Raw genomic sequence first — 23085 nt, 5'->3', positions numbered from 1 at the left:
GTGTCCCCCTTGCTTCTGACCTCCCCTTAGCTGCCACCTCCTGGCTTTTCTGGTAGCAAGGAACGAAGAACTCGTTCAAGTTACTTCAAGGAAAAGTGTTTTCTCATCAAGATAGATGTGAATGGGCAAGGAAGCAGAAGTCTCCGGATGCCAGGCAGCCACAGGAGTCCCCGTGGCCCCAGAGCCTCCCGCTCATGCTTCTCTCCTGCCTCTGCCCTCCTCCTCCTCAGTTCCATTTGCTCCTTATCCAGCCTCTGCTTGTGGATCTCACCAGCTTTCAGCTCAGCTCCCTCAGCTCCATTAGCTTCTCTGTTCCCCACTTTGAATTGTCACAGAGAACTGATTGGGCTACCTTTCCAGGTCACGGTCACTGGCTTGCCAGCCCCGGGACCAGCTGCCTTCGGGTCAGCCGCAGGGGAGGGTCGACCGCACGGAGTAGAGCAGGGGCGCCGAGGGCAGGTGGCCATGCTGTGTCTCCGTGGTACAGAAGCCCCTTCAGATCACTCCTTTCAGGCACCACTGACATACTCATAGAGTCACCAGAAGCCACTTCTGGAACCAGGGTCCCCACTCCAGGATCTTCTGGAGGCCTCAGGGGCAGCATGAGGCCTGGGGAAGCCCATGGCCTTTCCTTCTGCACATACCCCATGGGTCCATAAGGTGCAGGGAAGAAGGGATGGAGGGGCGGGGTGCGAGAGGTGACTGGAAATGGGCTACAGCCCTTCTCTACTCACTCTCCCTTCTCCCCAGGGTGCAGAGTCCTGCACAGGGAATTCACTGGCCTCTCAAGGACAAACTGGCCTTTCCTTCTCAGGGCAGTGCAGCCACGAGCCACGTGGGGTTAGGAAAGCTGCTTTTGACCTTCTGTGGTCCCACCATGACAGGAAAGGACCCCTGGGCCATGAAATAGTTTGAGCCACTTAATGCTAAGAACTAAGAAGGTAACATGAAGGCGGTAAATGCAGGAAGCGCTACTGCCTCTAGGGTGAGGGAACCAAAGAAAGGGGTTGAAATTATTCAACTTAGAGGAGCAGCCAGGCAGGCTGGGACCCAGATGTCTAAGGAGAGGGCACATGCCAGCTGGGGCAGAGGTCTGTGAGTGGAGGGTGATGAAGCTGCTTCTGCCAGTGTTGGAAAAACTGCAAGCTGGATTTAGCTGTTTCTATGGGAAGGAACTGGGCTGCCGTGGTGAAGCTGTGCCACAAAGGAACGGGAAGGACATACAAAGGAGCAGTTCCCTTCCTCTCTAGCTTTCCAGTCCCCCTCTACCGTCTCTTATTGGCAGGGTCTGACACGGAGCAGCAGGCAAAGCAGAAATGTGGTTTGCTGAGTCCCGGCCCAGCCCACAGAGCCGAGCACAGCAGAGAAACAGCACCGTAGTGACCAGCGCCCCTGTGAGCTGGGGCTGGGGCCCACTCACATGTGCTCACACCTGCACACGCGCAGGCTTATGCCCTCCTGACCGCTGCTCCCTCCTGGCACACTCACCTGTAGGTCCTTTCCTTTGGGTATCTGAGCAAAGTCAGCAAATCTCACGGTCCCAGCTGGCAGGGGTTTCTCTGATCCGAACGACCAGCCCCGGGGTCCCATGACCACCCCAGCCCCAAAGAGCCATGGTTTTGAGAGCCTTCCTGTCATGAGAAAGCTTCTCCGTCTCCGGAGGAACAGGTGGGCATTCAGGGAGAGGAAATGCCAACAGTGTCCACCCGTTGTCCTGGAGGAGAGTCCAGGAGGAGTTCAGAGGAAAGTGAGTCCTGCAGTAGGCACGCAGAGCTCCTTTACTATAGGAGGCAGCTGAAAATGTCCTTCTGGTTTCTGTTTAAATGTCACTCCCTCCGAGAGATCTCTCCAGCCCACTGCCTTCTGCCTCCCTATTATTCTCCGTCCCTGTGCCTTGTGTCCTTCCAAGCACGCGTCCTGGTGTGCAATTGTGTTTTGCATAGTGTGTTTGTTGTTTGTCTCCCCCTCCAGGCAGCAGAGCCACAGGGCAGAGCCGCGCCAGCTCCGTTCCCCACGGCAGAAGCAGGGACTGGCACGTGCCTGGCCAATAAAAGGTGCTCAGTACATGTTTGTTGGCTGATTCTACTTAAAAGCATAAAATGGTTCTGGAAGAGTGAAGATAAATCGACAGATGGTGAATTTGGAGTGTGGGTTGCACAACAAACTCCGGAAAGAATGCCGGGGAAGGCAATTGGTCCCTTCTACAAACCATCTCCAGATGTCAGTGTAGAGAACGAGGCTGGTGGCATGCGCTGCCCTCCAGGAAGCTTCTTTTCCTCCCCTTTCCCTTTCCCCTGGCACTTCTGCTGTGCTTGTGCTCCTGTACACCCTCTTTCCACCCGCAAGGATTAGGGCCCTAGCCCAGGCTTCTCCTCTCAACACAGCCTCACCTCCTGACCCTCAGAAGGATTGTCATTGAACGTTAGATACCCAAATGCGGCTCCACGTCACAATCACCTGAGCAACATTTGAAAATACCACTAGTTTGTTGCTTCCTATTAAATGGAGCTTCAAGGATATTAAGGAATGATGAGAAAGAGAGAGAGAGACTGAAAGAAAGAAAGAGACAGACAGACAGGATCAGGGGGTCTGAAGCTTAACTTTAGCAAACAACAGAAAACTTTATTCTGAACCAGATCCTGCTTATAGACTGCAGGGTAACAAAAGACATGCCTGCTTCTCCTGAGGAAACAAAGTACTTAACTTTCTTCATACTTAACGTAGCCATTTGGGGGTGAAGGAACATTCTGTTCCTCCCAGACTGTTCCAAACAAACAAGTAACAATCTCCTCAGTTTCTTGCCCAGCCAGGGATGCCAGGTGCTCCCCGCAAATTCTTTAGGTCTTCGTGCTAGAGGACCCAGCTTCAATTCCCGGTGCCTGCCCATGTAAAAAGAAAAAAAAATCTGCAGGTCTTGTTTTAACCCTTTGGCTCCTATGCTAGTTTCTGATTCTTTCTGGTCTGTAGTTCAGCGTAATAGAGTAGGAAGGCAGAGACATAGGTTCAAGTCCTGGCTCTGGCACACACTGTGTGATCCTGAGAAAGTTACTTAACCTCTCTGTGCCTTGGTTTCTTCACTTGTAAGATGAAGATAGCCACCCCCAGCCTCGCAGATTTTTTGTGAGGATCATTGTACGTACATTGTACAATAATGTACATAAAGCCTTTGGTACAGTGCCTGACGGTGAATACTTAATAAATGTAGCTATTATTGTCACTATTATCTCACCCTAGTTAGTGGCTGTTGTGGGGCGAGCATCCAGGCCTCCTGATCCTGGATCCAGTGTTCTTTCCAACGCGTCACTCTGAATGTGCACACAGCCTTCATTCTGACACTAGATTTCATGTTGGACACACGGGTGCTGCCACTGGGACCTTTGAATCAAGCCTTATGGAACAGAGAACAGCATCCGAGACCTGACAGCAGATCCGACCCCTAAAGGACAGATGTCTGGACAGGAGCTCAGCAGCTCAACTTTTTGGGTCCTTTGGGAAGCCATCTGGCAGCTCCTGTTAGCATTTTCAGCATGGAAATACTGGGTCCCCAAAATAGAAGTTCTTGGGAAGAGCCTAATCCTCCGGGCTTTGCAAAACAGCTGCTGAAGAATTCCACAAATTAACTCCCAGGGGGTACTGTCACCCCATGCTGGTGGTCAGAAGACATAGGAAATCCCTGCAGCAACCTCAGATCCCACAAATCGCCAGCGCCTGGTCCTAGGGGAGCTTCTTCGCACCTCAGCCCACTGCCTTCCTGCTTGGGGCCTTTTAGAGGAGGGAATGCTCCTGCATTTATTTTCCTGCATTCTTGCATTATTTGCATTGCTTCTCCCCGCCCCCCCCCCCCCCCCACCTCATCCCCAGGACCTATCACAGTGCTGGGCAGAAAGGAGACATGAAGTAGCATCTGGTTGGTTGATGGATGGATATGTCAAATCCAGGTTGTTGAGAAATTGTAGGAAGGAAACTGCCTGAGCTTTGAGGCAGAGGGAGAGAGGGCAGAGTGATAAGAATCAGACAGAGGGTCAGGAACTGACAGCTGCTGTCAGGTTAGGGATGAATAACAAGGCGGGGGGAGAATGAGAAGGATCATCCAGAGAAGGCAACAGATTGATTTCAGGGATCCCAAGTAGAAAGCATCTCCTCAATGCTGGGGTCAAATCCTCGGCCTTCAGAACCCTTGGTGGCATCCCCAGGAACATGAGGGAGATAAGCCCAGGCAGCCCCCAGCCACTGCTCACCTGGGCTCCAGGTGGCCATCACTGGCCCCTGGGCGATCGTCACTCCCTCCTGTCTTGGGGGTCTGGCTTGCCTCTGTCACGGGGGGCCCAGATCCCACCGGCTCCCCCTGGGAGATGGCATGGAGCTCAGCACCCTACCTGAATCCAGGTCTTCAGTCCAAAAGAGTCTCAAGAGACCTGCCCTGCCCAAGATTCACTCTTTGCTCCCAGTCCAGCCCGTTGTCCTGATTCCAACGGCCCCGGGTGGGGGTGGGGGGTCTGGTCCTCAAGGGTCAGTGGAGCAGAATAAAAAGGCACAGGATGGAAGTAAGACCTGCGTGGGAGTCTCAGTCCCAGCACCTAGTATTGGTCTGATGTGGGGCTTCTCTCACAAGTTACGTTTCCTGAGATCCAGTTTGTCATCTGTAAAGAGTCATTCCTTCCTTGCAGAGAATCAAGTGCGGTAACAAATACTTAATGCTGGCATGGGGCTCGTGTCTAGTTCAACCAAGTGTGCGACCGTGACTGTCACCAACACACCTCACAGACCTCAGCGAGGCCACTGGGAGGGAGGGGACAGAGGCAGGCTGGCCTCTGCCAAGGTGACCACAACCAGGAAGATGCAGCGAATGCAGAGCCCTAGGCATGGGGGGATGAGAGAGGAGCAGAATTCCCACTCATGGTCAAGAGGAAGAAGGTAGCGGCAGCAGCGGGACCGGCCACCCAGCTCCGAGGGGCCCACCCACCAGCTCCCCGCCCGCGACCTAGGGCTCCCCTTTTCCACACTCCAGGCTCTGCCTCCACCCACCCCTCTGAACGGGCTCAGTGTTCTGTGTGCTGTTTTTTTTCCTGTCTTGGGCTCCACGCTGGACTTGCTTCCCACAGGCAGTCTGCAGCCCACGCTGGCAATGCTTTTCAGTTCTCCTCTCCCATCACTCACTCTCCCATTCATGCACCCCCATAACACAGGGGCCCCAGAACCCCAGCATGTAGGAGCCCCCACCTCTCGAATCATCCTAGAGATGAGCTGGTTGGGAGTTACAAGCTGCCAGCAGGTCGCAGAGGCGTCAGGCAGGAGGGAGATTGAGGTATGGGGCGCGGCTGGTAAGAACTGGGGTGTGAGCCTGGCTGGGTGGGCAGGGCAGAGCTCATACCCAGGGGACTGAACACCCGGCAGAACCCTGAACCTGGGGGTGGGGGCAGGGATGAGCACAATGGACATAGGGCACACGCAAAATTAGGCTTCTGACGGCAAGACTGAACGTCTTGCGGGTGGCTTCCGAAGTCCATTTGACCACTCAGATGATGCACTGGATGAGGCAGCCAGAGGAAGGGTTCAGGGGCCCAGCAGAGAGGGGCAATGACACAGGGAATGACAGGGATGTATAGTGGAGGCAGATGGGACAACTTCTCCAACCCACTTTTCCCTTTGGGCTTCAGGGCAGAGAGTCCCCAGTCAGGGTAGGGTTCTTTTTCCTCTCAACCTCAGGGCTCTCAGAAACCATCTGTGCTGGGTGCCATTTGCAGTGGTGGTTGCCAGGGAAACCACTCACTATTTTTATACATTCCACAGGTGATGTTGGAGGCTGTGGAAACGCTCAGACGTGGTTGGTCCAGGAGCAATGCTGGAGGTGATGCCCAAGTCAGTTTTGCTTGGCACAGAAAGTAGAGCACAGGTTAAGAGCTTGGGGGTGGGGGGAGGGCAGAATGGGGAGTCAGAGCAAGATGGGTACAGGGTTTTTGTCTGGGGTGATGGAAAAATGTTGGCAATGGATGGGGTTAAGAGTCCTGTAACCATGAGGAAAACCAAAGAAATGTCAGTATTGCAGGGTGTTGAAAATAGATGGTCATTCATATTTTAAAGCTTTAATATGGGTGAGACTAAAGCAAAAAATGTTCATTTGGTGCAAAATTTATAGTTTGACTAGTGCATTTCCTAATATATAACTTATATAGACAGTTTAATTGAACACCATAAGTACATGGAACCTTGAGGAGGACATCAGATTTTGTAGGTTTGTCCAGAGTGATGCCCCAATAAATCCCAGAGTGATTTGAACAGTGAATTAAAAAGGATTTGCAAAGTCCCTTCAGGGAATGGTGAGAAAGGGGGAAAATTCAACTCCCCCAAGAGGAGAATTCCACAGTGGGGACAACCAAAGCAATAGGCTGAGCCCCCAATCTTGGGGTTTGTTCATATGAAACTCAACCCCACAAAGGATAGGCTAAGCCTACTTAAAATTGGGCCTAAGAGTCACTCCCAGAGAACCTTTTTTGTTGTTCAGATGTGGCCTCCCTCTCTCAGCCAACATGGCAAGCAAACTCACTGCTCTCCTGCTCTCTACATGGGACATGACTCCCAGGGGTGTGGACCTCCCTGACAGTATGGGACAGGAATCTAGAATAAGCTGGGACTTGGCATCAAGGGATAGAAAAAGCTTTCTGGACCAAAAGGGGGAAGAGAGAAATGAGGCAAAATAAAGTGTGAGTGGCAGAGAGATTTCAAACAGAGCCGAGAGGTTATCCTGGAGGTTATTCTTATGCATTATATAGATGTCACCTTCTTAGTTCAAGGTGTATAGACAGACTAGAGGAAAGCACGTAAAAATATAGAGCTGTGTTCCAGTAGCCATGTTTCTTGAAGATGAATGTATAATGATAAAATTTTTGCAATGTGGCTATGTGATTGTGAAAAAAAAGAAAAAAAAAAAACCCTGAAGTTGGGGAATTGTAACCCAGGTGATACTCTGAAATATATTCTACAACTAATTGTGGTGTGGTGCTTTGAAATTTATAGATTTTTTTTATTTATATGTCATTTTTCACCAAAAAAAAAAGGAAAAAGGGTCAATAGTGATGATAAAAAAGTACTTAAGACTTCTAGCCGCCTATATTCTGGAGTGGCTAGAGGGAAAAATCTGAGAGGATCGTGTGGTAGCCCATGACAAACTCTGGGATCTGTCCTGTAAGCACTTGTTGAAGAGTGCTTTGAAAACGATTGCTTTTTGATTTCTTTGCTTTGTATATATGTTATACTATACAATAAAAAAAGTTAAAAAAATTTTTTTTCCAAAAAAAAAAAAACAAGAGTCCTGCAACCCCAGGAGTGGTGAGTGTGTTTGTCCCACTGAATGGCATGCGTGGAGGGACCGCGATGGGAAAGTTTATGCTGTACGTGTTTCCACGATTTAGAAAAAAGAGACTAAAGAGACAGTGGCGGTTCTGAGCAGCATAGGATGCTGGACTGGATCCAATAAATGAGAAAATGCCCAAAGGGCATTACTGCAACAATTTTTTTTAATGGAATATAGACTGTAGGCTTTATATTTAATGTTAAATTTCTTGAATTTGACACTGTCCTTAACGAGATTACATAAGTGACTATCCTTGTTCTTAGGAAATGTTGAGCCATGATAAGCATTCAGGAGCACAGTGAATACTGTCACATAGAAAACAGATAGAGATAGGTAGCAGGGTCATATTTAAAATGTTGCAAAATGTTAAATGTTGGGAAATCTGGGTTTCAGGGTAGGGGATATATTGAAGTTCTCTGTATTGGTTTTGTATTTTCCAAATGTTTTATTTTGAAATACTTTCAAACATACAGGACAGGTTCAAAAATCATACAAACCCATACAGAAAACACTAATGTACCACGGCCCTCCCCCAGATACCCAGATCCACCAATTTTAACATTTTGCCATCTTTGCCGTATCGTTCTTTCTACCTATGTGGTTTCTGAACATTTGTGAGCAGGTTCCACCTGTCCTGCTCCTTGAACACATAACACTTCCGTGTCCACGTCCTACAAATGAAGATATTCACTTATGTAATCACGTCAAGTACAGTTATCAAGTTCAAGAAATTTAACATGTAAATAAAGCTCATAGTCTGCACGCCAATTCTTTCTTATGCTGTGATGTCTTTCTTAGCCTCCCCTCCTCCGTTCTTAGATACCATCCAGTATCACGTAGTGCATTGCATTGTCGTTATCTCCTCCGTTCCTATTTATTTCTTTTTAACTGTGGAAGCATACATACGACACAGACATCCCCATCCCAGCCCCTCCCAAACATGCCACTCGGGGGAATGAATACATTCGCAGTGTTGCAGGACCCTCCCCACTTCCACTGCTAGAGCTTTCCCTTCACCCCACACAGAAACCCTACACTCATTTTGCATTAACTCCCCACTGGCCCTGCACCCCAGCTACCCATCCGGGTAACCTGCACTCTACTTTCTGTCTCTACGAGTTTACCTATTCTCTGGTATTTTATTTGTGGTTGCCATGGGGTTTAAATTTCATCCTAACTGTATAACAGTCTCCTTTGATTTGCTAGCAACTTAACTTCGAAAGCATAGAAAAACTATATCCCACACACCCCATCCCCCCACCTCTAGTTACTGGTACAAAGCATTTATTTATACATTCTGAGTCCAGTACCTCTGATTTATCATTACATTTTATGCATCTGCCTTTTAGGTCCTTTAAGAAGTGAGAAGTGGAGTTCCAAATCAAAAATACAATAGTACTGGTTTTATATTTACCCGTGTCATTACCTTTAACAGACATCGTTATTTCTTCATGTGGCTTTAGTCAACTGTCTAGTGTCCTTTCCTGCCAACTTACAGAACTCCCTTTAGCATTTCTTGTAGGTCTGGTCTAACAGTGTGAAGTCCCTTAGCTTTTGTTTATCTAGGGATGTCGTAATTCCTCCTTCATTTCTATACCAGATATAGAATACTTGGTTGGCAATTTTTTGCTTTTAGCACTTTAAATATGTATTCCTACTGCCTTCTTTATGCCACAGTTTTTTATAAGAAATCAATCATTAATCTTATTGAGGCTCCCTTGTATGTGACACGTTACTTCTCTCTTGCAGCTTTCAGAATTTTCTCTTTATCTTTGGCATTTGACAGATTGATTATAAAATGGTGTGGTGCGGGTCTCTTTGGGTTTATCTTGTTTATAGTTTGTTGAGCATCTTGGATGTGTATATTCATGTCTCCCATTAAATTTGGGAAGTTTTCGGCCAGGATTTACTTGAATATTGTTTTTCCTCCTTTCTTTTGTTCTCCTTCAGGCACTCCCACATGCATATATTCGTACCCTTGATGGTTCCCCACAGGCTCTGATCACTTTTCTTCATCCTTTCTTCTTCTGCTCTTCAGACTGCATGATTTCAATTCTCTTACCTTCAGTTCTTTGATTCTTTCTCCTGCCAGCTCCAATCTGCCTTGGAATCCTCTAGAGAATTTTTAATTTCCGTTACTCTAGTCTTCAGCTCTGGTTTGGTTACTTTTCATAATTTTCATCTACTCTTGATATTCTCTTTGTGTTTATCTATTATTTTCCTGATTTCCTCTTTCTTTGAGTATATTTAGGACCATTTTTGTTGAGTCTCTGTCCAAGGTCTGATCCTCCTTCCTGATGAGTTACTAATGCTTTGATCATCTCCTTTGCCTGGACCATCACTTCATGTTTCTTTGGACATTGTGTAATCTTTTGTTGAAACCTGAACATTTTTCTATTTTAATGTGTTATCTTTGGAATTTAGACACAAGGCATCTGTTCCTTAAGCTCGTATCCAGCTAGTGTTATGACAGTTTTCACTGAATGCCAGGAGCTAACAAAACAATGTTTTAAAAGGATAAGAAGGAAACACATTTCCTTTGCAGTCTTTGCAGATGGACCTGTGCAAGTGCCCTCCTTCAGAGTTTAGTCATACAACAAGTTTAGGGAATAGCTCCAGGTCAAAGCATAGGGTATCCCTAGTCCTTTCTGCACATGCATCTTGTCATGGATTTAACTGTTGGCCCTAGGATTTCCCACATTTACATGGGTAAGGATGTCTCCTTTTTCCACAGGAAATAGTTTCCTCACAGTCCTGGACTTTTTGCTACAGGCAAAACTCCCTTGCCCCAGAGAGCCACTTGAGTACTCTCCACAGCATTCTGTAGGAGAGGTCTGTGAGCTGCCTTGTACATACAGGGCAAGTTCTGGGATGGTGAGTCCCTAAGCCACCATTAGACAGATTGGGCCAGAAATACATGCTCCCAGTATGTGCCCAAGGGTTAGTCTGCTCCCTCCAGAACCAGCACTAGGGATCCACACTGGAGCCAGAGCAGCTCTGTACTGAGCCAGTGAGGAGTGGGGAGGCACCAGCCAGGGTACCAAGAGATCCTACCACAATTTTTTTTTATTAGAGAAGTTATAGGGTTACAGAAAAATCATGCAGGAAATTCAGAGTTCCCATATACCCTCATGTTATTAACACCTTGCACTAGTGTGTTTACATTTGTTACAGTTGAAGAAAGACTATTATTATAATTATACTATGAACTGTAATTCATGATTTATAGGGTGCACTGTTTGTGTGGCACAGTTCCATGGGTTTTAAAATTTACTCTAGTAACATGTTAACAATTTAAAATTTCATTTTTTTATGAACGGATGGTGGTGATGGTAGAACAGCATCATGAATGTAATTAACAGCACTGTCATATGTATCTAAATGTGGTTAATGTGATATATATTTCAGTGCTGTTAATTACATTCATGATGCTGTAGTACCATCACCACCATCCATTCATAAAAATTTTCTATCACCCCAAATAGAAACTCTGCACAATTTAAGCATTAACTACCATTTCCCTATCCATGCCCTGGACCTGGTAAACTGTATTCTAGTTTCTGACTCTATAAATTTGCTTATAATAATAATAATAATAATAATAATTTTTTTTTGCATAGGCAGGCACCAGAATCAAACCTGGGTCTCTGGCATGGCAGGCGAGAAGTCTGCCACTGAGCCACCATCACACTCTCCTAATTATTTTATATTAGTGATATCATACAATATTTGTACTTATGTGTCTGGTTTATTTCATTCAACATGATGTCTTCACAGTTCATCCATGTCATCTCATGTATCAGAATTTCATTCCTTTTTTTGGCTGAATAATATTCCATTGAGTGTACATACCATATTTTGCTTATCCACTCATCAGTTGATGGACCCTTGTGTTGCTTCCATCTTTTAACAATTGAGCATTGGTGTGCAAATATTTGTTTGAATCCATGCTTTCAATTCTTATGGAGATGTACCTAGTAATGGGATTGGTGTGTCATAATGTGTGCTGGTTTGAAGCTATTATGTACCCCAGAAAAGCCATGTCCTTTAATCCTTATTCAATATTGCTGAGTGGGATCTTCTGATTGTTTCCATGGAAGTGTGATTCAACCAGTTGTGGGCAGAAACTTTTGATTAGATGGTTTCCATGGAGATGTGTCTCCATCCATTCAAGGTGAAGTTGCTTCCTGGAGCCCTTTAAGAGGGAACCATTTTGGAAAGAGCTACAGAGTCACCAGGACCAACAGAGCCCCCATAACCAGAGATTAACCAGAGATCTTTGGAGATGCATAAAGAAATCACCCCCAGAGAAGCCATTGAAGAAGCCTGGAAAGAAAGCTAGCAGAATTGCCATGTGTCTTTGCAGCTGAGAGAGAAACCCTGGATGTCATCAGATTTCTTGAGCCAAGGTATCAATTTCTGGATGCCTTAGTTTGGACATTTCTATAGCCTTGCGTTCAGTTGGATATTTTCACAGCCTTAGAACTGTAAACTTGCAGCTTAATAAATTCCCTTTTTAAAAATTGTTCTACTTCTGGTATATTGTATTCCCCAGCTTACAAACTAAAACATGTGGTAGTTCTATACTTAACTTTTTGAGAAATTGCCAAACTGTTCCATGGTGGCTGCACCATTTCATGTTCCCACCAACAATGAACTAGTTTCTGATTTCTCCACATCCCCTCCAAAACTTATTTTCCTTTTCAAAAAAACTGGTCATTCTAATGGGTATGAAATGGTATCTCATAATGGTTTTGATTTGCATTTCCCTTATGGCTAATGATGTTGAGCATCTTTCCATGTGCTCTTTTGGTTATTTCTGTATCTTCTTTGGAGAAATGTCCACTCAAGTCTTTTGCCTGTTTTTTATTGGGTTGTTTGTTTTTGTTGCTGAGTTGCAAGATTTCTTTGTAAATTCTCTATATTAAACCTTTATCTGATACACGGTTTCCAAATATTTTCTCCCATTATAAAGAATGTATTTTTACTTTGACAATGAAGTCCTTTGATATACAAAAGTTTTTAATTTTGATGAGGTCCGATTTATCTATTTTTTCTTTTGTTGCTCATGGTTTGGGTATAATTTCTAAGAAACCATTGCCTAAGACCAGGTTCTAAAGTTGATTTCCTATGTTTTCTTCTAGGAGTTCTATAGTCCTGATTCTTGTATTTAGATCTTTGACCCATTTTGAGTTAATTTTTTTCACTTTTTTATTGTATAATATAACATATATACATAGCAAAGAAAGAAGAAAGCAATAATTTTCACAGCACTCTTCAACAATTAGTTACAGGACAGATCGCAGAGTTTGTCATGGGCTATCATTTCACCATCTCAGATTTTTCCTTCTAGCTGCTCCAGAACATTGGAGGCTAGAAGGAATACATATATATATTAATCATCACAATAAACTTTTTGTGTGTGTGTGAAAAATGACATATATACAAAAAAGTAATAAATTTCAAAGCACAGCACAATGACTTATAGAACAGATTTCAGAGTTTGGTATTGGCTACAATCCCACAATTTTAGGTTTTGACTTCTAGCTGCTCTAAGATACTGGAGACTAAAAGAAATATCAATATAACGATTCAGCAATCATACTCATTTGTGAAACCCTACCTTCTTTGTGTAAACCCACCATCAACTTTGATCTTTCTCCCAGTCTTTAGGGTATTTGGGCTATGCCCATTCAAACATTTTCATGTTGTAAGGGGCTGTTGATAATATGGGACAGGGGGGATGGAATCAGTTGATGTTCTTTTTTGGAGAGGCTGGCCCCTCTGGGTTTCAGGACTTATCTGGTCCAGGGACCCGTCTGGAGGTTGTAGATTTCTGGAATGTTACCCTAGTGCATAGAAACTTTGTAGGATCTTATATACTGCCGTAGGTGTTCTTTAGGATTGGCTGGAATGGTTTTGGTTGGGGTTTGGCAGGTTATGATAGGTAGCAATGTCTAACTGAAGTTTGTGTAAGTTTGACCTCCAGAGTAGACTCTTGACTCTATTTGAACTTTCTCTGCCACTGAAACTTCATTAATTACACTTCTTTTCCTCCTTTTTGTCAAGATGGAATTGTTGATCCCATGGTGCTAGGTCTGGATTCATCCCTGGGAGTCATCTCCCATGTTGCCAGGAGACTTTCACCCCTGGACGTCATGTCCCATGTGGCGGCGGGGGGGGGGGTAAAGATTTCACTTGCAGAGTTGGGCTTAGAGAGATTGAGGCCACATCTGAGCTAGAAAAGAGGTCCTCCAGAAGTAACCCTTAGGCATAGCTATAAGTAGGCTAAGCTTCTCCGCTACATAGATAAGTTTCACAAGAGCAAGCTTGGGTTAATTTTTGTATATGATGTGAGATATAAAATGGGAATTCTTGTCTTCATTTTAAAGGTTAGGAATTTGAGGCTCTGAGAGGCTAAATAATTTCTCCTGGATCATACAAGCGGTCAGTAATAAAACCAGGATTCAAATACAAGTCAGTCTGACTCTGAAACCTCTGCTCTCTGCACTTCAAGACAATTATGATTTACTAAACACCTACTATGTGCCAGGCACCAAGATACAGATAAAAAGACAATAAAAAACAGTCTCTTTGAGGGATGGGAGAAAACATATGGAACTATCAAACTTAACCACCACAGAAACCCCTGACACTTTGTCAAACATTAGGGACACCCAGATCAATAGGACGAACCCTTGATCTTGAGGCTTGATTTTGTGCTGCTTATATATGTAGCAGAGAAACTTAGCCTACCCCAGGTATGCCTAAGAGTTACTTCTGGAGGACCTTTTTGTTGCTCTGATGTGGCCTCACTTTCTCTAAGCCCAACTCTGCAAGTGAAATCACTGCCCTCCTCCCTACGTAGGGCATGACATTGAGAGTTGAATGTCTCCCTGGCAGCATGGGAGATGACTCTGAGATTTGAGTCTGGCACTGGCACAACGAGATCAATAATGCCATCCTGACCAAAAGGGGGGAAAGAAGTGTAACAAATAAGGTATCAATGGCTGAGAGAGTTCAAATAGAGTCGAGAGGTTACTTTGGAGGTCACTCTTACACAAGCTTCAGTTAGACATTGCTACCTATCATAACCTATCAACCCCCAACCAGGATCATTCCAGCCAATCCTAAAGAACACCTAGGGCATTATATAAGATTCAACAAAAGTTCCATGCACTATGGTAACTTTCCAGAAACCTACAACCTCCAGATGGGTCCCTGGACACAATAAATCGTGAAACTTGGAGGGGTCATGTTGCTTCCTATGAAACGGAGCTTGAAGGATATTTAGGAATGATGAGAAAGAGACAGACTGAAAGAAAGAAAGAGACAGGCAGGCTCAGGGCATCTGAAGCTTAACTTTAACAAACAACAGACCACTTTATTCTGAACCAGCTCCTGCTTATATACTTCAGGGTAACAAAAGGCATGCCTGCATTTCCTGAGGAAACAAAGTACTTAACTTTCTTCATACTTAACTGTAACCATTTGGGGGTAAACAAGCATTCTGTTCCCCCCAGACTGTTCCAAACAAACAAGTAACAATCTCCTCAGTTTCTTGCCCACCCAGGGATGCTACCTGCTCCCAACAAATTCTGCAGGTCTTGTTTTAACCCTTTGGCTTCTACATTTCCCCCTTTTTATTAGCCAAAGTGACTGTGCCTGTTTTAGGTTGCCCTTAAGCTCTGAAGGAAGGGTCTTACCTGTCATTGGCCACCAGTCAAGCTCTCTGACTTTGATTATTTGTTGTTTAACACAGCTGAGGAGGAAGAGAAAACGCATAAACAGCCCCAAACTTAACAATGCATTTCCAGTGACCACAGCCACTGTGATAATTCCAATGATTCCAATGACAGTTGTAATGAGTCCAATTAGTCTCTTAGTCCTTTTCAGATGTTCTTTTGCCAAGTGGGTCAGAACTTGTGTTTCTGGAGAGGATTGCCAGGATCTTGACATCTGTACTGGCAGCCAAATACCTCTTCTTTTTCTTGCTGCTATAATCATCTCATTTTCCTGCAACATAAATGCCTCGAGACAAGTGAATATAAAATAATTCTCACAATTAAAAGTTTGATTTCTTATACGCATATAGTGTTTATTGTGTAAGAATTTGAGAATTTTGCCACGCAAAGGAAGACTCCAACAGACATTCTCTCATGCAACATGCAAGGGGTTTATTTACCACACATGCGTGGGGCTCACTGAACACGCAGGAATAGAGAGCGCCGAGCCTGAGTTTGGAAAAGCTTTTAAGGGGTAAGATGAGGGGGGTGGGGGTCGAGCATGGGTCACAGGTGCTGTTTTGCAAAAAGCAGATAACGAACAGTTTTACAACAAGCATTTCTTGAGCATGAGTCATGGCAGTTGCTTTTTGCATGAAGCAGATAGCCGCAGTTTTACAACAAGTAATAGAGGCGCAAGGAGTCATGGGGGTGGCGAGAAGCAGATAACCACCTTGGGAAAGTCCCGGATTGTTTATCTTCAGCCTGATGGGGCCCATAATTCTTTTCTTTACAATTCTTCACTCACACCAAATGCATAGCCGTGAATATAAAATGACACAAATGCTTTTGCTGGATATTTCAGAAGCTAAAATATATGTAAATAGCTAAATTAAGCAGGAAAAATTAGCTACTGTTAAGCTTTATAAAATCCCTTTTTGCATTCCCCACTCCTTTTCGTACATATCTCTAATCTTAGAGATTTTCTGGATTATTTAACACTGAGTACTGTTGTCTGATGAGCATTAATTTGACATTTCCAATCTGCCCCTATAAAAACTGTATAATTCTATTTAGAATACATGGTCCTATAGTTATTATTAAAAGCAACACAATTAAAGGCCCAATGAGAGTGGATAATAGCGTCGTTAACCAGGGGGACTTAGTAAACCAAGATTCAAACCATCCCTGTTGCGCCTCTTGTTTTTTTTTTTTTGTCTTTCATGAAGGCGCTCTCTGAGTTTTGTCATGGACTCTTTAACAACACCAGAGTGATCCGCATAGAAACAGCACTGTTCTTTCAAATCTGCACATAGTCCCCCCTCTTTAAGGAAAAGTAAGTCAAGTCCCCGTCTATTCTGCAGAACTACTTCTGAAAGGGAGGTAAGATTACAAGGGGGTACCAGGAACGAAGGCTCCCCTGCTCCCTTCCAAGTTTTTATAGTCTTCCCATTTTCCCATCTGGATATTGTTCATTTCCAAGGCTTATGCGGGTTGGAATTGGGTTCCCCTGGGGGAAGGAGGAGAAGGAGTAGTAACTCTAGGAACCCGCAGCTTGAGAGGATTGTCAGTCCTTTCCAGTTTCCACTGGGACTCAGAGGGCAAAGGTGCAGGTTTGAGATGAGACGCATGGATCCAGGATGCGATGCCATCGACCTTGACTGCAGTGGGGGTGGTCAAGAGTACCTGATACGGTCCTTTCCAGTGAGGTTCAAGAGTCTGTACCTGGTGGCGGCGGATGTAGACGAAGTCTCCCACCTGATATTGATGCGGAGTTCTGTTGTCTCCTGGCTGGTAGGAGGTGGAGAGCTGCCGCCACAGGAACCGCTGGGCTTTTTCCAAGGCTCGCAGCCTGTCAAGCAAGGGGGTATGAAGGGAACTATTAATCTCTAGAATGGAGGACATGTCCTTGACTGGAGGTGGCGCTCCATATAAGATTTTATAAGGGGTTAGATTACACAAGAGAGCAGAGGGGGTATTCCTGGCTCTGAACAGGGCATAAGGCAGGAGCATGGTCCAATCTTTTAAGCCAGTCTCTATAGCTAATTTGGTTAGGGTTTCTTTAATTGTCCTGTTCATTTTTTTTTTACCTGTCCTGAGCTTTGGGGTCTGTATGTGCAATGCAATTTCTAATCAATCCCCAATATCCTGGCCACACCCTGACTTACCTGGGCTACAAATGCGGGTCTGTTATCTGACCCTATTACCTTTGGTAGACCGAACCGGGGAAAAATTTCTTCCATAATCTTCTTGACTACGACCTGGGCCGTTTCTCTCTTAGTTGGGTAGGCTTCAACCCATCCTGAAAAGGTATCTATAAAAACTAGTAAGTATTTAAGTCTATACTTTGCAGGTTTAATTTCAGTAAAGTCGACTTCCCAGAACTGCCCAGGTCGAGTTCCCCTTAATCTTTTTCCGTTAGGAGCTTTTGTGGGGTAGGTGTTTACAATTTGACATGCCCGACATTCTCTGGCTACGCGATCTGCCAGTTCCTTCCTTTTTGAGGCTGCCAGAGGGTACAATTCCCTCTGGTCTTGCAGGAGCTGCTGTAGTTTCCCTGTCCCCAGGTGAGTGAGCTGATGGACCTGCTGTATGTAAGCTAGGGCTTCCGATTCTCCTTGGGGTGTAACCTCAGATAGTGTTTCAGGGGGTTGCTGGTTTTCTTTGGTTACTAGGACTAAGTTTACAGGGTCCCTTAATGCTACCGCTTTTGCTTCTTTATCTGCTCGCTTATTACCCATGGTTATTGGGTCCGAGCCTCTTTGGTGGCTAGCACAGTGGACAATGGCTAGTTCTTTGGGAAGCATGACTGCTGCCAGGAGTTTAAGAATTTCCTCTTTGTGTTTGATTTCTTTACCAGCTGAGGTTAATAGCCCTCTTTGTTGGTAAATTGCCCCATGTACGTGGGCAGTAGCAAAGGCATAACGGCTATCTGTATAGATGGTTGTTTGCTTTTCTTTTGCTAATTCTAGAGCTTTTGTGAGGGCAATTAGTTCAGCTTTTTGGGCAGATGTTCCCTCCGGGAGGCTAGAAGACCAAATAACTTTTGTCCCACTGACTACCGCTGCTCCGGCTCGCCTCTTACCCTGTTGGAGAAAGCTGCTTCTGTCTGAAAACCAGGTTACCTCCGAGTTAGGTAATGGTTGGTCTTTTAAGTCTCTGCGGATTCCGGTTTCTTCAGCTAATATTTCTTGGCAAGTGTTCAGCACAGGTCCCGCGGTCTTGTCCGGGAGCAGGGTAGCCAGGTTTAAAGCTGACGGGGCTCCGAAAGTCACCCTGTCTTTGTCTAGGAGGATGCTCTGATAGTGGGTAATTCTGGCATTTGACATCCATCTATCTGGAGGCTGGTGGATTATGCTTTTCAGGGCGTGAGGGGCTATTATGGTCAGCTTCTGTCCTAAAGTGAGTTTGTCTGTGTCTTTTGCCAGGAGGGCAGCTGCCGCGATGGCCTTGAGACAGCGTGGCCATCCGCTGGCAACTGAATTTAATCGCTTGGACAGATAGGCCACCGGTCTCCTCCAGGGGCCTAAAGCCTGTGTTAGGACCCCTCTAGCCACGCCTCTCCTTTCTTCTATGTAGAGCGTGAAAGATTTATTCACATCTGGGAGGGTTAAAGCTGCAGCTGACAGGAGCGCTTTCTTAATGCTGCTGAAGGCTTTCTGCTGTGCTATTCCCCACTGGAAATCAGCGCTCCCTTTGAGCAAGGGGTATAATGGGGCAGCAAGGGCTGCAAACCCTGGGATCCACAACCGGCAGAATCCCGCTGTCCCTAAGAATTCTCGTAGCTGCTTTCGGGTTGTGGGCGGGGGTATCTGTGTTACAGTTTTTTTCTAGCCTCGGTGAGCCATCGCTTTCTATTTTTAAGAGTATATCCCAGGAAGATTATTTCCCTTTTACAGATTTGGGCCTTTTTGGCCGAGGCTCGGTACCCCAGTGCGGCTAGCTCACTTAACAGTTTTCGGGTTCCATACTCACAGTCCTCCTTAGTGTCTGCTGCCAACAGTAAGTCGTCCACATATTGTAGCAAGGTGACTCTGGGATGCTGAATTCTGAAGGAGCTTAAGTCTTTATGAAGAGCTTCGTCAAAAATGGTGGGGGAGTTTTTGAACCCCTGGGGCAAGCGTATCCAAGTCAGTTGGTTCGAGGATCCTGTCTCTGGATCGATCCACTCGAAAGCAAACAAGGGTTGACTGTCCTTATGCAAGGGCAGGCAGAAGAAAGCATCTTTTAGATCAAGCACAGTATACCAAGTCTTTTCAGGAAGGAGAGTGCTGAGCAGGTTATAGGGATTTGGCACCGTAGGATGTATATCTTGCACTCTATTTATTTTCTGTAAGTCTTGCACCGGTCTATAGTCTCTAGTCCCTGGCTTTTTGACCGGCAATAAGGGAGTGTTCCAGGCTGATTGACAGGGCTTAAGTACTCCCAAGCCAAGGAATTTCCCTATATGGGGCTTGATTCCTTCCTGGGCTTCCTTGCTTAAGTAGTATTGTTTTACCCGAATTGGAGAGGCAGTGGGCTTTAGGGTCATTACTACTGGGGGCTGATTGACTGCCAACCCTAACCCAGCAACTTCTGCCCAGGTATTAGGGAATTTTTCAAGCCAGGCCTGAGGAATAGAACTTTGGAGCTGTTCTGGTTTTGCGTACAGCTGATATTTTTCCTCGACTGGCAAGGTGAGGGCAGTTATTACAGGTTGGCTTATTAGCGGGTTTAAAAATTCCACCTTTGGCCCCTTAGGATTGAAGGTGATTCTTGCCCTTAGTTTAGTTAACAAGTCTCTTCCCATAAGTGGGGCAGGGCACTCAGGAATGACTAGGAAGGAGTGTTGAACCCTCCCCTTCCCCAGGTCCATGGTTCTTTTAGTAGTCTAGGCGCGGTAGCGACTGCCATTTGCTCCCCGCACTAAGGACCTTTTTGTAGAGAGCGGGCCTATAGATTCTTGGAGGGCCGACACTACTGCTCCCGTGTCGACTTCAAAATTAATTGTTACCCCCTCCATATTAAATTTTACCCTGAGCTCGGGGAGGGGTGCCGAGCCCTGACTCCCCTAGTCTTCACTTTCTAGAGTCAACGTGGCCGGTTGTTGCCAATTTGGGGGCCTAGTACCCCTCTGTTTTTTTGGACAGTTTTTTTGGCCCAGTGCCCAGTTTCTCTGCAGTAGGTGCACTGGTCTGGACTAAGAGGGGTACGATAACGCCGACCCGAGGGATTTTCTCCAGCTCGTCCTCTACCTTCAGTGTTTCTTTCAACTACTGTGGCCAGGATCTTTGTTAATTCTTTCGTTCTCCTTTTCTCTCTCACCAACTCTTTTTCCTCTCTCTCTTATAAAACACTTTTTCAGCTTCTTTGACTAAATTTCGCAAGGCTAGGTCCTGCAACCTGTCTAAGCGCTGCAGCTTGCGTCTAATGTCTGGAGTTGATTGGCCAATAAAGGCCATGGCCACTGAGGCTCTTTGATCCTCTGACTGAGGGTCAAAGGGAGTATACCTACGGTATGCTCCCATTAGTTTTTCTAAAAAGACTGAGGGCGATTCGTCCGCTCCCTGAATAACCTCTCTTACCTTGGCCAAATTGGTGGGCCGGCGTGCAGCTGCTCGGAGACCCGCTACTAGAGTCTGGCGATAGATGGACAGATGCTCCCTACCTTCAGAGGTGTTCGGGTCCCAATTAGGGCGGCGCAGCGGGAACCAATCATCGATGACATGCTGGAGTTGGGTGGGTCTCCCATCTTGTCCAGGAACTTGTTTCCTGGCTTCCAGTAGGATCTGATCTCGCTCCTCTGTGGTGAAGAGAGTCCCCAGGAGTTGTTGACAATCATCCCAAGTGGGTTGGTGAGAGAACATAAGGGACTCCACCAATCCAGTCAGCCTAGTGGGAGCCTCAGAAAAAGGAGGGTTATTATTTTTCCAGTTATATAAGTCAGAGGAGGAAAAGGACCAGTATTGTAGAATGGGCATTTCTCCCCCGTGTCTATCATCCACTGGAGGCCCGTACGGTCTGAGGGGAGAGTGACCGCCACATCAGATGGGCTTTGTGCTCGTCTGCTTCGTGTACTATGTGCCGGTCCTGGTTCATCTGGGATCGTCTGTTGGTGAACCTGCGGAGAGGGAATGGAAGCGGGCGGAGAGAGAGAACTAGAGGAGGGAGAAGGTGAGCTAAGAGAAGGGGGGTCCTGTACCGGAGCTGAAGGGTAGGGAGGAGGGGAAGAAGGACCTGCGTCGAAGAGGAGTAGATTCAATTGGGATTCCGGTAGGACTGCAGGAGGTAAGGAAGGATCTAGAGTTTCGGAGCTTGAGAAGGACCCGGCACCTTGATTGGGAGTACAGAGGGAGAGTCATGTTGACCAGAGGAGTAAGAAATGGCTTTACCCATGGAGGTGGGTTTTCACACAGGTCCTGCCAAACCATGATGTAGGGCTGCTGGTCCGGGTGGCCATACCGGTCAGGGCGGAAGATGACTGACTTGACGGCCCGAATCAAGGGTAGATGAAAAGCTCCTTCACGAGGCCATTCCATGTTAAAGGAGGGCCACTTGGCCAAGCAGAAGGTCTGCCATTTGCCTTTCTTTACAATAAGAGATAGATTCTGACCTCTTTCTCTGACCTCCGACCAGTGTCTTAAGGTCAGAGAAAGTGGAATCGACATTCCCTGACCCATCTTTGGTAAAACAAAAACAATTCCTAACACACAAATACAGACAGACACTCACAGAGCCGGCACACCACGTTTACACAGTTTCAGAGACACAGCTCAGACTGGCCTGATGACTGTGATCGAGTCTCCCCCCGTCAGAAGGGAAACAGAATCAGAGTCGGCCCTGTAGGAAGCCTCCAGGTGTCCCCGGAGGTCCCCCAATCCCGAGGCATCCCTCGGGAGAGTGACCTGCAACCCCTGGACATGTCTGTTGGTTGCGGTCAGGGAGTGCTCACGCGACTCTCCGACAGTCACTGCCAGTCTGACAGACTAAGCGATCGCACCTCAGAGAAAAAGGCCTCACTTACCCCGAGAGAGAAGGCTGTTGGAGCCTCCCCTACAAAGAGCCAATCTCGATGGAACCTCCAAATGTAAGAATTTGAGAGTTTTGCCACACAAAGGAAGACTCCAAGAGACGTTCTCTCATGCAACATGCAAGGGGTTTATTTACCACACATGCGTGGGGCTCACTGAACACGCAGGAATAGAGAGTGCCGAGCCTGAGTTTGGAAAAGCTTTTAAGGGGTAAGATGAGGGGGGTGGGGGTCGAGCACGGGTCACAGGTGCTGTTTTGCAAAAAGCAGATAACGAACAGTTTTGCAACAAGCATTTCTTGAGCATGAGTCATGGGAATTGCTTTTTGCATGAAGCAGATAGCCACAGTTTTACAACAAGTAATAGAGGCACAAGGAGTCATGGGGGTGGCGAGAAGCAGATAACCACCCTGGGAAAGTCCCGGATTGTTTATCTTCAGCCTGATGGGGCCCATAATTCTTTTCTTTACAATTCTTCACTCACACCAAATGCATAGCCGTGAATATAAAATGACACAAATGCTTTTGCTGGATATTTCAGAAGCTAAAATATATGTAAATAGCTAAATTAAGCAGGAAAAATTAGCTACTGTTAAGCTTTATAAAATCCCTTTTTACAATTGTTGCTATTTAAAGGGAAGTTATAGTTATTAGAATTTGCTATATAAATTGGTCCCAGTCCTAGGAAAATTTTCCATAAATTTCTCTGAATAATGTATTTATCATCCCAAAACTTTGGAACAAATCATCCTCTATGTAATAAACTTTGATTTAGCTTGCCTGTCCATATAGTCTCTGTTATCTTCGACCCCACAGGGGCCGCATCTCTTACAATTCCATAGGAATCATTAATTATGATAACTGCTCAGTCCTTATGACATAATTGCCATCCATTCCAACTTTCTTTACCATCTAACAGGCAGTATCATTTGATTCCATAGAGTTATGCATATGGGTCTTTCTAAAAATGAGAGAGTTAAATTCGATACCATTTTTCTTCT

This window comes from Tamandua tetradactyla, chromosome 4 (assembly GCF_023851605.1).
Source record: "Tamandua tetradactyla isolate mTamTet1 chromosome 4, mTamTet1.pri, whole genome shotgun sequence".
Classification (NCBI taxonomy): Eukaryota; Metazoa; Chordata; class Mammalia; order Pilosa; family Myrmecophagidae; genus Tamandua; species Tamandua tetradactyla.
The sequence above is the reverse complement of the archived record's forward strand: the minus strand, read 5'-3'. Positions refer to the sequence as shown.